This window comes from Oncorhynchus kisutch, linkage group LG19, assembly GCF_002021735.2.
Source record: "Oncorhynchus kisutch isolate 150728-3 linkage group LG19, Okis_V2, whole genome shotgun sequence".
Taxonomy (NCBI): domain Eukaryota; kingdom Metazoa; phylum Chordata; class Actinopteri; order Salmoniformes; family Salmonidae; genus Oncorhynchus; species Oncorhynchus kisutch.
Genome location: NC_034192.2, coordinates 41,056,792 through 41,071,973, shown reverse-complemented (window position 1 = coordinate 41,071,973; position 15,182 = coordinate 41,056,792). Strand labels below are relative to the sequence as shown.

The 15,182-nt window shown below is 41.7% G+C and overlaps 1 protein-coding gene across 2 annotated transcripts in view; it reads left to right on the top strand.

The window, feature by feature from the left end:
* The window catches only part of LOC109864448 (leucine-rich repeat and immunoglobulin-like domain-containing nogo receptor-interacting protein 2), a 317,575-nt gene that overhangs the window by 66,271 nt on the left and 236,122 nt on the right, over window positions 1-15,182 (top strand). For both annotated transcript variants that reach the window (XM_020452240.2, XM_031798668.1), the window contains exon 2: window positions 4,770-4,841. The gene's annotated coding sequence lies outside the window, so the exon portion shown is untranslated. The remainder of the gene's footprint in view (window positions 1-4,769; window positions 4,842-15,182) is intronic.

Here is a 15,182-nt window from a genome sequence, read left to right as displayed (position 1 = left end):
CCACCATCTCCACGGTTTTGTATGTGTTGAGTTCTAGGTTATTTGCGACTGCACAAGACCACCAGGCAGGCAACCTCTCAACGGTACATGGACTTATCACCATCGGTGATGATACCAACCAGAGGGGTGTCACCTGGAATCTTGAGTACTTTGACAGAAGCATTGTTGGAGGTGCGGTCATTGATATAGAGTGACTAGAGTAGAGGTGAGAGCACGCAGCCTTGCGGCGCTCCTGTGCTGAGGGATAGAGAGTCCAAAAAGTGTTTTCCCAGCTTCACGTGTCGCGTTCTGTTGGTCAGGAAGTCAGTGATCCACTGACTGATGGAGCTGGACATGTTCAATTGGGAGAGTTTGTCTTGTAGCAGTTTGGGGGGAATGGTATTGACGCAGAGCTAGTCCACAAACAATACAGTGGCTTGTATTCACCCCCTTGGCATTTTTCCTATTTTGTAGCCTCACAATCAATTAAAATATATTTTTTGGGGGGGGTTGTATAATTTGATTTACACAACATGCCTATCACTTTGAAGATGCAAAATCATTTTTTTTGTGTAAGACAAACAAGAAATAAGAGAAAAAACTGAACTTGAGAGCACATACTGAGATCATGTGACAGATCATGTGACACAGGTGGACTTTGTTTAACTAATTATGTGACAGCTGAAGGTAATTGGTTGCACCAGATCTTATTTAGGGGCTTCATAGCAAAGGGGATGAATACATATGCATGCACAACTTTTCCGGGTTTTTTTTGTTCAAATTTCTTTCATTTCACTTCACCAATTTGGATTATTTTGTGTACGTTCATCTCATGAAATCCAAATAAAAATCCATTAAAATTACAGGTTGTAATGCAGCAAAATGAAAAATGGCAAGGGGATTAATTATTTTGCAAGCCACTGTATGTAAGCGAAATGGAAAGCTGCAACATGGAAAGCTGTGAGTCATTGTTGATGTGCTCCGTCCTGCATTTCTACCAATGTCTCTTGAGACATTTTCCTGTGTCAGTGTAGCAAAGCTCAGCATCTTTACCTTTCCTTGATTCCACATTTATAGCATTAAGGGAATCTGATGTTCTTTTGGACTCCAAATGTCTATTTCTGTGGCCTACATACTGTCTTCTGAGACGCCAAGCATGAAAGAAAACAATTGGAAATGTGACACTGTTTACAAATCCACTCCTGATAAAAAAAAATTAAAACAGCAGAGATATCAATTAGTTGTATTTTTCCTGCTAAATCAATTGAGGCTGACTCCTGTTTCAGAACAACTCATTATAAGTTTGATGACGACTGTGATTACTTAACTCCTGAAGCAATATGTATGACATCTTGTAGCTCACAGCAAAGTACACGGTAGCAAAGCTCAATTTCCTTGCATGCTTAACGTTGCATATTACACAACTAAATATTCAACTGCACCTCAATCTCTCAACATCTTCACAAACAGACGGGGCCTGCAAGAAGAACAGGCCAACAAATTCTGTGATGTCTGTGTCTGCAAGGCTTCCAGAAACTGCATTGTAATGTCTAACAGAATGCACAGACTGCTCCAAACAGTGAGCTATGTGATGCTAATGCTAACTGAGGCCCTCTTGTTTACATTCTGGTTGTGACTGCGTCCCCCAAGAGTGACATTACCTCTTCTCAGACACACTGGCTTTCAGCTCCATAAATAATATTCCTTTTTACTGGCCTTGAACTCCTGAGATGGCATTAGGGGCAAGACTATCAGACAGTGACTAAAAGCTCTCGGAGCTCATGTGAGATGGAGTTCAATAATTTAGTATAGACTTTTTATTTATCGGGATTTTGTTTTTTAACACAGCAGCTTTATGCAACCAATATGAGAAAAATCAAAATGTAGTGTCAGGCTAGCTCTTAGCCCCGTGGTTACATCAAGGGTACATCAAAAACATCACAAGCCAGTCTGATGATTGAGAGATGGCCTCTCCAAAGGCACACTGTCTGAAGCGTGTAAATATCCTTGTGATGTGAAGCTCTTATACATATTCTCTCCTCCACCACAGCAAACTCCACTATGAATAAGCATTATGAATGATAAATGACCGATAACTCGTAGAACCGATAACTCGTTGCAGCCAAACAAACACAGTTGTTTTTGTTTTCTCAAGTAAATGTTTTCTCAGGGACTACAAAGGGAAACCCAGACATGAGATGCCCAGTGACGCAAGCCTACCAGACGAGCTAAATGCCTTTTATTTATTTGTATTTATTTTATTTGGTAAATATTTTCTTAACTCTTCTTGAACTACACTATTGGTTAAGAGCTTGTAAGTAACCAATTCACTGTAAGGTCTACACTTGTTGTATTCAGCGCATGTGACAAACAAAGTTTGATTTGATTATGGGTGACCTGCAGGAGCCGTCTTTAATGGACTATGGAGCGTTGTGTTTTCTGTTGTAGCAACAAATCTTTCAACCCAACATCCAATCTCCAACATAGAGAACTACTATGTTATTCATCTGAACCTATCTAGTATAATAACCTATCCTCGGGCATAGCTCATAGGGTCTTTGAGCCATGCAAGCCTCTTCAGTTATGAGAAGTTCACATAGAGAGAAAATCTGAAATACAATCAAAACTACAATACGGGAAACTGCACTGCACTGCAGTCCTATATCGAGCAGAGTCTGGCTGAATCTGTGGAACGAGAATGCACAATTACATTCACACTGAAACGAGGAAGAGAGAGAATGAGTGAAACAATGAGATTTGATGAGCGAAAGAGAACACAAAGAGAACAATGGAGTGAAATATAGATAGAGAAAGAAGGGAAACAGGAGGGAGGGAGGTAAGGTATGCAGGACCAGACACGGCAAAACGCTGCAAAGCTCCAGGAAAGAGGAGACTATGCAGTGGGCCATAGCAGAGAGAGAGTGGCCGAATGGAAAATCTCCATGGCGTTGAGTTAAAAGATGGACCCCATGCAGGCCTTTGGGTGAGGAGAGACTCGCAAGATGATTAGCACACTTGGGGAAAGCCTGTTTGGGGCTGAAATGTAGATGGAGCTAGCTAGAAAATAACAGTATTTTCCTCCCAACCCTCTCTAACATACTTCAGCCCTAACAGAGCAAGCCTGTATATTTTCAATGAGTAATCCTTTTCAATTGACCAGCACTTGTGTTGGGCTATGCTCTTTATTGGCTGTTGGCTCTATAGTGGGTGGACTGAAAATATATTTTGATAGTATCCTCATCGACAGAGTCCAGCTAGAATGGAACGGCTAACAGTGGAAACACTTAACATTATAATCAATTGACAGACACTTTAATTCATAGCGACTTGCAGAACAGATTCAGTATTTCGCCCAGGTGGGAATCAATCCCACAACCCTGGTGTTGCAAGCACCACAGTCCAGCCGACTGGGCCCCCTGAACCACCACCTTCTCCCCACCCATATGAATGCCTCACAATCTGGGCAACCTCTCTCCTCTGAGCCTTCTCCACTGGGGGACAGAGTCAGTGAAGGGTGAAGATCTCAAGCCCAATTCTAGGGCGCCGCCATGACAGTCTTAGTCTGGCTGCTCACCCTTTCCCCCAACCATTACAGACGCCATCCTTCCCCTCATCCATCCATCCCTTCCTCCCCCTGTCTATCCCTCTCTCTGGGGGATGAGAGTGGGGCCAGATGGAGCCAGCAGCTGTGTGTCCTTCCACCTGTGCAAAACCCCACCGATCTGCAGGCTGAAACCTCTGCAGGCTACCTTTTTAAAGGCGTAAGGAGACGCTATCAAAAACTAGACCCCGTCATTAAAAGGCTTGTGTCAGAAAGCCTCTGCTCTATCACTCTACCTGGCATACACATTTATGCTGGCTCATAACTTGCCGGGCAACAGTGCAAGTGAGCTCATTTTTACCCTGAGACTGTTAAAAAGTTCCCCTTTTTATATTTTCAGTGAGAGACTTTAGCTATTCTGTCTTTTCCCTTCATTTCAAATGCAACATGGTGAAACATAAGAGATGTGGTTATGTTGGGGTGGGAAATATAAAAGAGCACGAAGCTGCCAAGTGCAATACGAAAAGAGGGGATCAATGGCCATATCACTGTCAGATATTCAAAACAGTTTAGCAGTAATGAGGGCATGGCGTTCCACGACTATGCTGTCATATAATAACATTTGCTGGGGAGGAAATAACAAGGTAGCACATAGCTGGTTGTTAGATGCAGGATAATTTCCAGAGGAGAATATACTGTACTTTAGTTCTAAAGGCTGGTTTCCATGACAGGTGAAATACATGGGCCTGGAATAAAACACATCTTTCAACGGAGCAATTCCATAGGCGTGGTTTTTAGTCCAGGCTTAGGCTTATTATGGGTCTGGGAAACTTCAAGTCACATTCAAAAAATCTCCTTTCGGCACAACGACAGTGTATGGAACCAACACTATCTAATTTGTGGTTGGAAATCAATCTAAAATAATCTAAGATTATTGTTTCATTCTCATTCTGTTTTTTAGTTCACTCTAGTGTTATTTAGTTCTCTATTGTTTTTTAGTTCACTCTAGTGTTATTTAGTTCACTCTATTGTAAACTCAACAGTCAGCGTATTTTATCCCATTCTCCATCTTTTAAGAAATAATGGCTCTCGAGAGAAGTCTCTAGACACTGTTGGAAAGCTCTTGGATGACTTAGTGTCCAGTGAACTGACAGGCTAAATCTCTGAGCTCTCCTCCTATTAACATATCATCTCAACCACTAAGGATATCCTGACACTAACTCTGCCCTTCTCTTTCTGTGCCTTTCAGACTGACTCTTCAATGGTCCCTCATCTTCTCTAGCCAGAAAGGAACCATGTCGTCCGCCCATGTTTGGATATGGTAAGTTGCCTGGTTACGTCAGTGTTATGCAAGGGTAGATTCGTCCAGAGGGCTAAAACGGCATACTATTCACGCTATGATTACTTATTATATATTTTGATAGTCACGTTTGCCCTGATTATTCATCCTTGGCATCATAGCCCCCAAAAAATAAAAGTTAATCATAGACTGTACACAATTGGCCACAGCCACTAAATACATTATTACAGAAAAATATATATATTTTCCACTTGGCAGCACCGATTAAGGGGGAAGATGTGCGATATAGTCAGAGTTGATTAAAAGCAACTTCAATCTGCTATTTTTTGCCTCTTCACCCTTGTTGTCACTGCTTGTTATAAGAAAAGGAAAAAGCAGTGGGTGGCTTTTCAAAAGTGTGTGTGTGTGTCTCTGTGTGTGTATGTCTTCACACAGGTTTCAAATACTAATATATGCATGCTAACAGTGGAAGCAAATAAAAAAATGACACAGCCTTGACATCCATATGTCAAATCAAACCAAAGTTTACTTGTCACGTGCGCCAAATACAACAGATGTAGTAGACCTTACAGTGAAATGCTTACTTACAGGCTCTAACCACTAGTGCAAAAAAGGTATTAGTTGAACAATAGGTAAGTAAAGAAATAAAACAACAGTAAAAAGACAGGCTACATAAAGTAGCGTGGCTATAAAAGTAGCGAGGCTACATACAGACACTGGTTAGTCAGGCTGATTGAGGTAGTATGTACATGTAGATATGTTTAAAGTGACTATGCATATATGATGAACAGAGAGTAGCAGGACATAATGCTGGACATAATGCAGATAGCCCAGTTAGCCAATGTGCGGGAGCACTGGTTGGTCGGCCCAATTGAGATAGTATGTACATGAATGTATAGTTAAAGTGGCTATGCATATATGATAAACAGAGAGTAACAGCAGTGTAAAAAAAGGGGTCGGGGGGGGGGGCACACAATGCAAATAGTCCGGATAGCATTAAGAAGAGATCAGATGAAAATAAATTAAACTTGGGCTTTAAGAGACTAAAATGCAACGCAGAGCCTGAAATGCAATGAATTTGAGGTACTGAAATGCAATGCATCTCTTTCAACCCATCAAACCCTATCTATCCAGTGACGCAGATGCATAGACCCAAAGCCATGCATGCTACTGTATGTTTGTTACCATATACAGCCATTGGCAATTTCCATTTTCATGTTTCTAAAAAAGAGGTCATCAAAATAAAGGTTTAATATGTTAATCACATGATTATCATTGACATTTTTGATCATTACTAAGCTTTCCATGTCAATTGTTCTTTTATGTAAGTATAAATGGTTTGATTATAGCAATACCGGGTTACTTCAATAACACATATAACAAATAATGTCAGATACGATCAGTGTTTCCAGGGAAAATAGCACATATGATGTAACTCAGTGGATTTGTCTTTCTACTGCAGTAGTCTGAGGCAGTATAATTCATTGATTGAGGGCTTAAGCATCAGGACAGGGGTGACTCTAGGTGAATAGGGCCCTAGGGCACTGATCCAGGATCATTCAACTCAAACCCAATACAAATCCTCCCTTTGTGTGCTACAGCTGACTAGAGGCCTGTGCCAATCATGGCACTGGATCCCACCCATGCTATGTTCCCACATTGTACTGGGAATGGTAGGACATCGTACATTGGGACAGAGACACTGGCACAGCACACAGCCAAACAGTTTTCTTTCCATGGACGACTGCAGTGTGCAGGGGTGTTTTTACAAATGGTAAAAGCAATGTCAGCACAATAACTGTTCGTCGGCAGCTTCATGAAAAGGGTTGCGATGGCCGAGCAGCCGTACACAAGCCTAAGATCACCCTGTTCTATGTCAAGCGTCGACTGGAGTGGTGTAGAGCTTGCTGCCATTGGACTCTGGAGCAGTGGAAACACGTTCCCTGGAGTGATGAATCACGCTTCACCATCTGGCAGTCCGAAGGACGAATCTAGATTAGGAGGATGCCAGGAGTACACTACCTGTCCCAATGCATAGTGCCAACTGTAAAGTTTCGTGGAGGAGGAATAGTTGTCTGGGGCTGTTTTTCATGGTTCAGGCTTGGCACCTTAGCGCCAGTGAAGGGAAATATTACTACAGCATACAATGACATTCTAGATGATTCTGTGTTTCCAACTTCGTGGCAAGGCCCTTTCCTGTTTCAGCCTGACAATGCCCATGTGCACAAATCGAGGCCCATAAAGAAATGGTTTGTCGAGATCGATGTGGAAGAACTTGACTGGCCTTCACAGAGCACAGACCTCAACCCCATCGAACACCTGCCAGCCAGGCCTAATCGCCCAACATCAGTGCCCGACCTCACTATTGCTCTTGTGGGTGAATAGAAGTACATCCCTGTAGCAATGTTCCAACATCTAGTGGAGAGCCTTCCCAGAAGAGTGGAGGCTGTTATAGCAGCAAAGGGGGGACCAAGCTCATATTAATGTCCATGATTTTGGAATGAGATGTTTGACGAATAGGTGTCCACATACTTTTGGTAATGTAGTGTACATTGGGCTTATCTGGGTTCCTACATTGGGTTTATCTCTGTTTTCTGGCCTAACCAGCTAGTTCAGTGGAGACAAATTGCATTGGGACTGAATTCCACATGGGAAGATAATTTGAAAGGTGATTGTTAAATTCAAAGGGCAGCATATCCCCCTTTGGTTCCTTTCATTAGGAAATGGTATTTGCATTAGGTGTAGACTCCAAAGCAATGAACAAATGATAGAGAGCAATTTGCTTCTTTAACCCAAGCACTATGGCCTCAATGCTAAATACAGGGTGCAGTAAGAGGAATAGGTTGTAAATTGAGCTGTCTGGGGTCAACGAGTATGTGACAAATTCTTAGTAACAGTCGGAACATTTGAACATTGTAGAAACAAAACTATAACATAAGCATGCACAAGCATAAAAAAAGCCCCCTTTTGTTACAAAAACATCTCATTATGAATTCAGTATACATCAGGCTGTAATTTAAATCGAAAGCTGAGAATAAAAAGGGAAAACCGATAGTTAAAGGCAATTAATTCAACCTGGAATACCCGGAGCACTGTTTAATTGTATTGCTATACTTCTTCTAAAAAAGAAAAAGAACTCTGCAAAGAGAGTTTGTCCTGAAACTGAAGGCTCCGCATCACTGTTACAGGCTCAATGCCATAAAAAGGTCGATAGCAGTGAAAATGACACACATGCACCTACAGTAATCCCTGTATTTTACATCCATACTAATGCTGGGTTTATGAATTTCCTGTTTTGTAGCCAGATAAAGTTTGCTTTCTGAAATTCAAATAGATGTGCCCTGTAAAAGATTAATAAGGCTGTCACTGACTAAAATTGGAGCATGGGTCCCCTTTGATGAAGGCAATGGCAGAATTCAAATGTGAGAGGAAAACCCAATGTTCTCTCTGATAACATCCTACAACAACAATCGACTTTGATGTTGGAATTATAACAGTGTCTGGTTTGTTTTGGGGGAACATCTATACCAAGACAACCACAATGCTCCATGATGGATTAAAATGTCCTTAATTTGATCACTGTTGTTATTGCGAAATGTCCTGCACAGCAAGAAATGCAAACTTGTAGACTATTCAATGTTAAAAAAGGTTTATAAAGTTTATAATTTCCACTTTAACACTTCAGACTTGATTTTTCTGTAATTAAAAATGGCTCAACTCCTACAAAAAAATGTCCATTAATTAAAATCCACAGAATAATTCACATTTCCTGCTGCTGTGGAATTATTTTCCTGCTGTAGCAAACTGGCTCAAATTAAGTTCCTACATCTGAATATGTCATTGAATGTATACTATACCTTAGGAGTATGCATATCCTAAACCCTAATACAGATATTTACCTGTCATGGTAAGCTGCTAATCACGTCTTTGCACATCCCCCTTCATCAGCTGTTGTTATTTTTAGAGCGCTCCCTTATATTTTTTTCTCCTGTGAGGGAATGTAGTGACGCGACAGCAGCACTATTGGTAATCAGCAGCCGTACTACTGTTCTATGCCCAGGTAAAGCCTTTGAGGAGACCATTGAACATGGGCAACGATCTCTAAAGGACAGGCGGCTCTCCCAAGGCTCAGCCGCAACATTACAGCAAATGCTGCAGGGAAATCTCCCCCATAATGCCCCTCATGAGCATCCTCCTCCTGTGGAGATGGAAGCCTTAAAGCCATGGTAGAAAAAAGCTTCTTACTAACTTAGAAGATGGTGAAACATATTCAGATGTTGTATCTGGGCTCCCTATATCAAATTAGCACCTCATGTTCATCTTCCGTCACATAAAAGAAGAATATAACCAGGGGCACTCCATTGTCATACTTGAGTAAAAGTAAAGATACCTTATAAGACAATGACTCAAGTAAAATTGAAAGTCAGCCAGTAAAATAATACTTGAGTAAAAGTGTACAAGTATTTGGTTTTAAATATACTTAAGTATCAAAAGTAAATGAAATTGCTAAAATGTATTTAAGTATCAAAAGTACAAGTAAAAGTATAAATCATTTGAAATTACTTATATTAAGCAAACCAGAGGGCACAATTATCTTATTTTTTTATTGACCGATAGCCAGGGGCACACTCCAGCACTCAGACTTAATTTACAGACAAATCATTTTTATTTTGTGAGTCCGCCAGATGAGGCAGTAGGGACGACCAGGGATGTTCTCCTGATAAGTGTGTGAATTGGACCATTTTCCTGTCAAAATGTTACTGGTTCTTTTGGGTGTCAGGGAAAATGTAGGGAGTAAAAAGTACATATTTTTTAGGAATGTAGTGAAGTAAAAGTTGACAAAGATATAAATAGTAAAGTACAGTCCAGATACTCCCAAAAATGAATAAAGTAGTATTCAAGTTTTTTTAACTTTATCTAACTAGGCAAGTCAGTTAAGAACAAATTCTTATTTTCAATGACAGCCTAGGAACAGTGGGTTAACTGCCTTGTTCAGGGGCAGAATAACAATATTTTTACCTTGTCAGCTCGGGAATTCGATCTTGAAACCTTTTGGTTACTAGTCCAACGCTCTAACCACTAGGCTACCTGCCGCCTTAAGTACTACACCACTGCATATAACAGATTATGCACAACACAGTCGTATTTTGAATAACAATAATAAATGGGGTAATATTATGTTACAGTCAGCCAGCTTTGCCTATTATTAGAACATGGCAATCAAATTTGCGGCTCTGTAATGCATATAGTATTTTCTATTACATTATACCTGGGAATACTTACAGTTGAAGTCGGAAGTTTACATACGCCTTAGCCAAATACATGTAAACTCAGTTTTTCACAATTCCTGACATTTAATCCTAGTAAAAATTCCCTGTCTTAGGTTAGTTAGGATCACAGACTTTATTTTAAGAATGTGAAATCTCAGAATAATAGTAGAGAGAACAATTTATCTCAGCTTTAATTTCTTTCATCACATTCCCAGTGGGTCAGAAGTTTACATACACTCAATTATTATTTGGTAGCATTGCCTTTAAATTGTTTATCTTTGGTCAAACGTTTCGGGTAGCCTTCCACAAGATTCCCACTTGTTGTCCTTAAAACATTTTGCCACAACTTTGGAAGTATGCTTGGGGTCATTGTCCATTTGGAAGACCCATTTGCGACCAAGTTTTAACTTTCTGACTGATGTCTTGAGATGTTGCTTCAATATATCCACATCATTTTCCTCCCTCATGCAGTCATCTATTTTGTGAAGTGCACCAGTCCCTCCTGCAGCAAAGCTCCCCCACAACATGATGCTGCCACCCCCGTGCTTCACAGTTCTTCGGCTTGCAAGCCTTCCCTGTTTTCCTCCAAACATAACGATGGTCATTATGGACAAAGAGTTCTCAGACCAGAGGACATTTCTCCAAAAAGTATGATGTTTGTCCCCATGTGCAGTTGTAAACAGTAGTCTGGATTAGTTTATGGCGGTTTTTGAGCAGTGGCTTCTTCCTTGCTGAGCGGCCTTTCAGGTTATGTCGATATAGGACTCGTTTTATTGTGGATGTAGATACTTTTGTACCTGTTTCCTCCAGCATCTTCACAAGGTCCTTTGCTGTTGTTCTGGGATTGATTTGCACTTTTCGCACCAAAGTATGTTCAGCTCTAGGAGACAGAGCCTCCTTCCTGAGCGGTATGATGGCTGTGTGGTCCCATGGTGTTTATTCTTGCGTGGTATTGTTTGTACAGATGAACGTGGTACCTTCAGGCATTTGGAAATTGCTCCCAAGTATGAACCAGACTTGAAGAGGTCTACAATTTGTTTTCTTAGGTCTTGCCTGATTTCTTTTGGTTTTCCCATGATGTCAAGCAAAGAGGCACTGAGTTTGAAGGCCTTGAAATACATCCACAGGTCCACCTCCAATTGACTCAAATGATGTCAATAAGCCTATTAGAAGCTTCTAAAGCCATGACGTCATTTTGGGGAATTTTCCAAGCCGTTGAAAGGCACAGTCATCTCAGTGTATGTAAACTTCTTACCCACTGGAATTGTGATACAGTGAATTATATGTGAAATAATCTGTCTGTAAACAATTGTTGGAAAAAGATTTGTGTCATGCACAAAGTAGATGTCCTAACCGACTTGCCAAAACTACAGTTTGTTAACAAGAAATTTGTGGAGTGGTTGAAAAACAAGTTTTAATGACTCCAACCTAAGTCTATGTAAACTTCCGACTTCAACTGTACATGCAATATGACATTCAAGGAATTGAATATCTCCTGCCCTCACAAGAATGAGAAAAAATAATCCCACTTTTTTTTACGAGACAATCCTACTAAATCCACCGCTTGTGGATTGTTTGCTTTGGGCTTATCGGGATTACTACATTGGGTTTATCGGGCTAACTAAATTGGGTTTATATGGCTACCTGCATTGGGTTTATTGGGCTACCTACATTGGGTTTATCGAGCTACCTACATTGGGTTTATTGGGCTAGCTACATTGGGTTTATCGGGCTACCTACATTGGGTTTATTGGGCTACCTACATTGGGTTTATCGGGCTACCTACATTGGGTTTATTGGGCTACCTACATTGGGTTTATTGGGCTACCTACATTGGGTTTATCGGGCTACCTACATTGGGTTTATTGGGCTACCTACATTGGGTTTATTGGGCTACCTACATTGGGTTTATCGGGCTACCTACATCGGGTTTATTGGGCTACCTACACTATATATACAAAAGTATGTGGACCCCTTCAAATTAATGGATTCGGCTATTTCACCGTCAATCGTTACTGACAGGTGTATATAATCAAGCACACAACCATGCGATGTCCACAGAAAAACATTGGCAGTAGAATGGCTTTACTGAGGATTTCAGTGACTTTCAATGTGGCCCCGTCTTAGGATGCCACCTTTCCAACAAATCAGTTTGTCAAAATTATTTCCTGCTAGAGCTGCTCCGGTCACCTGTAAGTGCTGTTATTGTGAAGTGGAAACGTCTAGGAGCAGCGACGATTCAGCCGCGAAGTGGTAGGCCACACAAGCTCACAGAATGGGAACGCTGAGTGTTGAAGCGTGGTTAAATCATCTGTCCTCTGCTGTATCATTCACTACAGAGTTCCAAACGTTCTCTGGAAGCAACTTCAGCACAATAACTGTTCGTAGGGAGCTTCATGAAATGGGTTTCTATGGCCGAGCAGCTGCACACAAGCCTAAGATCACAATGCTGGAGCGTCGCCTGGAGTGTTGTATAGCTTGCTGCCACTGGACTCTGGAGCAGTGGAAACACGTTCTCTGGAGTGATGAATCACACTATCTGGCAGTCCGACAGACAAATCTATATTTGGAGGATGCCAGGGGAACACTACCTGTCACAATGCATAGTGCCATTTATAAAGTTTGGTGGAGGGTGAATAGTGGTCTGGGGCTGTTTTACGTGGTTCAGGCTTGGCCCCTTAGCTCCAGTGAAGGGAAATCTTTACGCTACAGTATGCAATGACATTCTAGACAATTCTGTGTTTCCAGCATCGTGGCAAGGCCCTTTCCTGTTTCAGCATGACAATGCCCATGTTCACAAAACAAGGCCCATACTGAAATGGTTTGTCGAGATCCGTGTGGAAGAACTTGACTGGCCTTCACAGAGCACTGACCTCAACCCCATCGAACACCTGCGAGCCAGGCTTAATAGCCCAACATCAGTGCCCTCTTGTTGGTGAATATAAGTACGTCCCTGTAGCAATGTTCCAACATTTAGTGGAAAGCCTTCCCAGAAGAGTGAAGGCTGTTATAGCAGCAACGGGGGGCCCAACCTCATGTTGATGCCCATGATTTTGGAATGAGATGTTTGACGAATAGCTGTCCATGTACTTTTGATCATGTAGTGTACATTGGGCTTATCTGGGTTCCTGCATTGGGTTTATCTCTGTTTTCTGGCCTAACCAGCTAGTTCGGTCGAGACAAATTGCATCGGGACTGAACTTCACATGGGAAGATAATTTGAAAGGTGATTGTTAAATTCAAAGGGCAGCACTTTTGTCCCCCTTTGGTTCCTTTCATTAGGAAATGGTATTTGCATTAGGTGTAGACTCCAAAGCAATGAACAAATGATAGGGAGCAATTTTTGCAAGCATAAAAAAGCCCCCTTTTGTTACAAAAACATCTCATTATGAATTCAGTATACATCAGGCTGTAATTTAAATCGAAAGCTGAGAATAAAAAGGGAAAAAAGCCCACCAGATTGTATGGCGGACAGATTTACTTAAAGGGGAAAATATATTTTGTATGCATGTTGCGTGCAAGAGAGAGGGTTTGAGAGTTACTCATTGAATTAACCAAAACACGAGGAACGATACTGAACATGCTCACTGGCAAATTGACCAGGGATTTTCAGTGTGACTCCTTTCCTTTGCTCTATCCCTTTGCCATCTCTTTCTCTGTATCTCCATCTCCACTATCTCTGTGTACCCTTCTTCTATCTCCCTTCCCCTTCCCTCCCACCATTCCCTTTCTCACCACTTCCTTCCTTTTCCTCCATCCCTTCCTCCATCCCTTCCTCCTCCCTTCGTCCCTCCATCCATCCCCTATCTTTTCCATCGTCCTCCCTCTTCCTCCCCCTGCCTTTCACCATGCATTTTTCAGGACGCAGTTTTCTCCACACAATTAGTGAACATTACCTGGACCAGTTCCTACATGCATGTTTGAAGAGCAGGGGCCTTCGACTGCCACTGTATGGCGGAGGGCCTGGTGAGATAATGGAGGCTGAGAGAGTGCACACGACCCAGTCATCCACCGCTGCACTACAGCACTACATTACAAAACTCTCTCTCTTGCTCTCTCTCTCTCTCTCTCTCTCTCTACAATACACATGCACTAACACCACACCACCCAGCATTCAGGAGACGGAGGAGGGAAAAACATGCTGTGTTGATCTACGGCATTCAAAAAAGGCTTATATTGTAAATTCATGAAAGTATTGCTCGCTGGAGTTTAATCGTAGGGTGTTTTTTGCCTTAGAGAAGTGCTTATAGATTGGCCATTGCTTGGTGAAGGATTAGGATTTAATGATGTGACTGATATACAGTGCATTCAGAAAGTATTCATACCCCTTCCCTGTTTCCATGTTCTGTTACATTACAGCCTTATTCTGAACTGGATTAAATTCCCAATAATGACAAAGGAATGTTTGCAAATGTATTAAAAATACAAAACAGAAATACCTTACTTACATAAGTACTCAGACCCTTTGCTATGAGAATTAAATTGAGCTCAGGTGCATCCTGTTTCAATTTATCATCCTTGAGATGTTTCTACAACTTGATTGGAGTCCACCTATGGTAAATTCTATTGATTGGACATGATTTGGAAAGGCACACATCTGTCTGTATAAGGTCCCACAGTTGACCGTGCATTGCAGAGCAAAAACCAAGCCATGAGGTCGAAGGAATTGTCTGTAGAGCTCCGTAACAGGATTGTGTCGAGGCATTGATCTGGGGAAGGGTAGGCATTGAAGGTCCACAAGAACACATAGTGGCCTCCGTCATTCTGAAATGGAAGAAGTTTGGAACCATCAAGACTGCCTAGAGCTGGCCGCCTGGCCAAACTGAGGAATCGGGGGAGAAGGGCCTTGGTCAGGGAGGTGACCAAATAATCCGATGGTCACTCTGACAGAGCTCCAGAGGTCCTTGCAGATAGACAACCATCTCTGCAGCACTCCACCAACCAGATGGAAGCCAGTAAAAGGTACATGACAGCCAGCTTGGAGTTTGCCAAAAGGCACCTAAAGGACTCTCAGACCATGAGAAACAAGATTCTCTGGTCTGATGAAACCAAGATTGAACTATTTGGCCTGAATGCCAAGCGTCATGTCTGG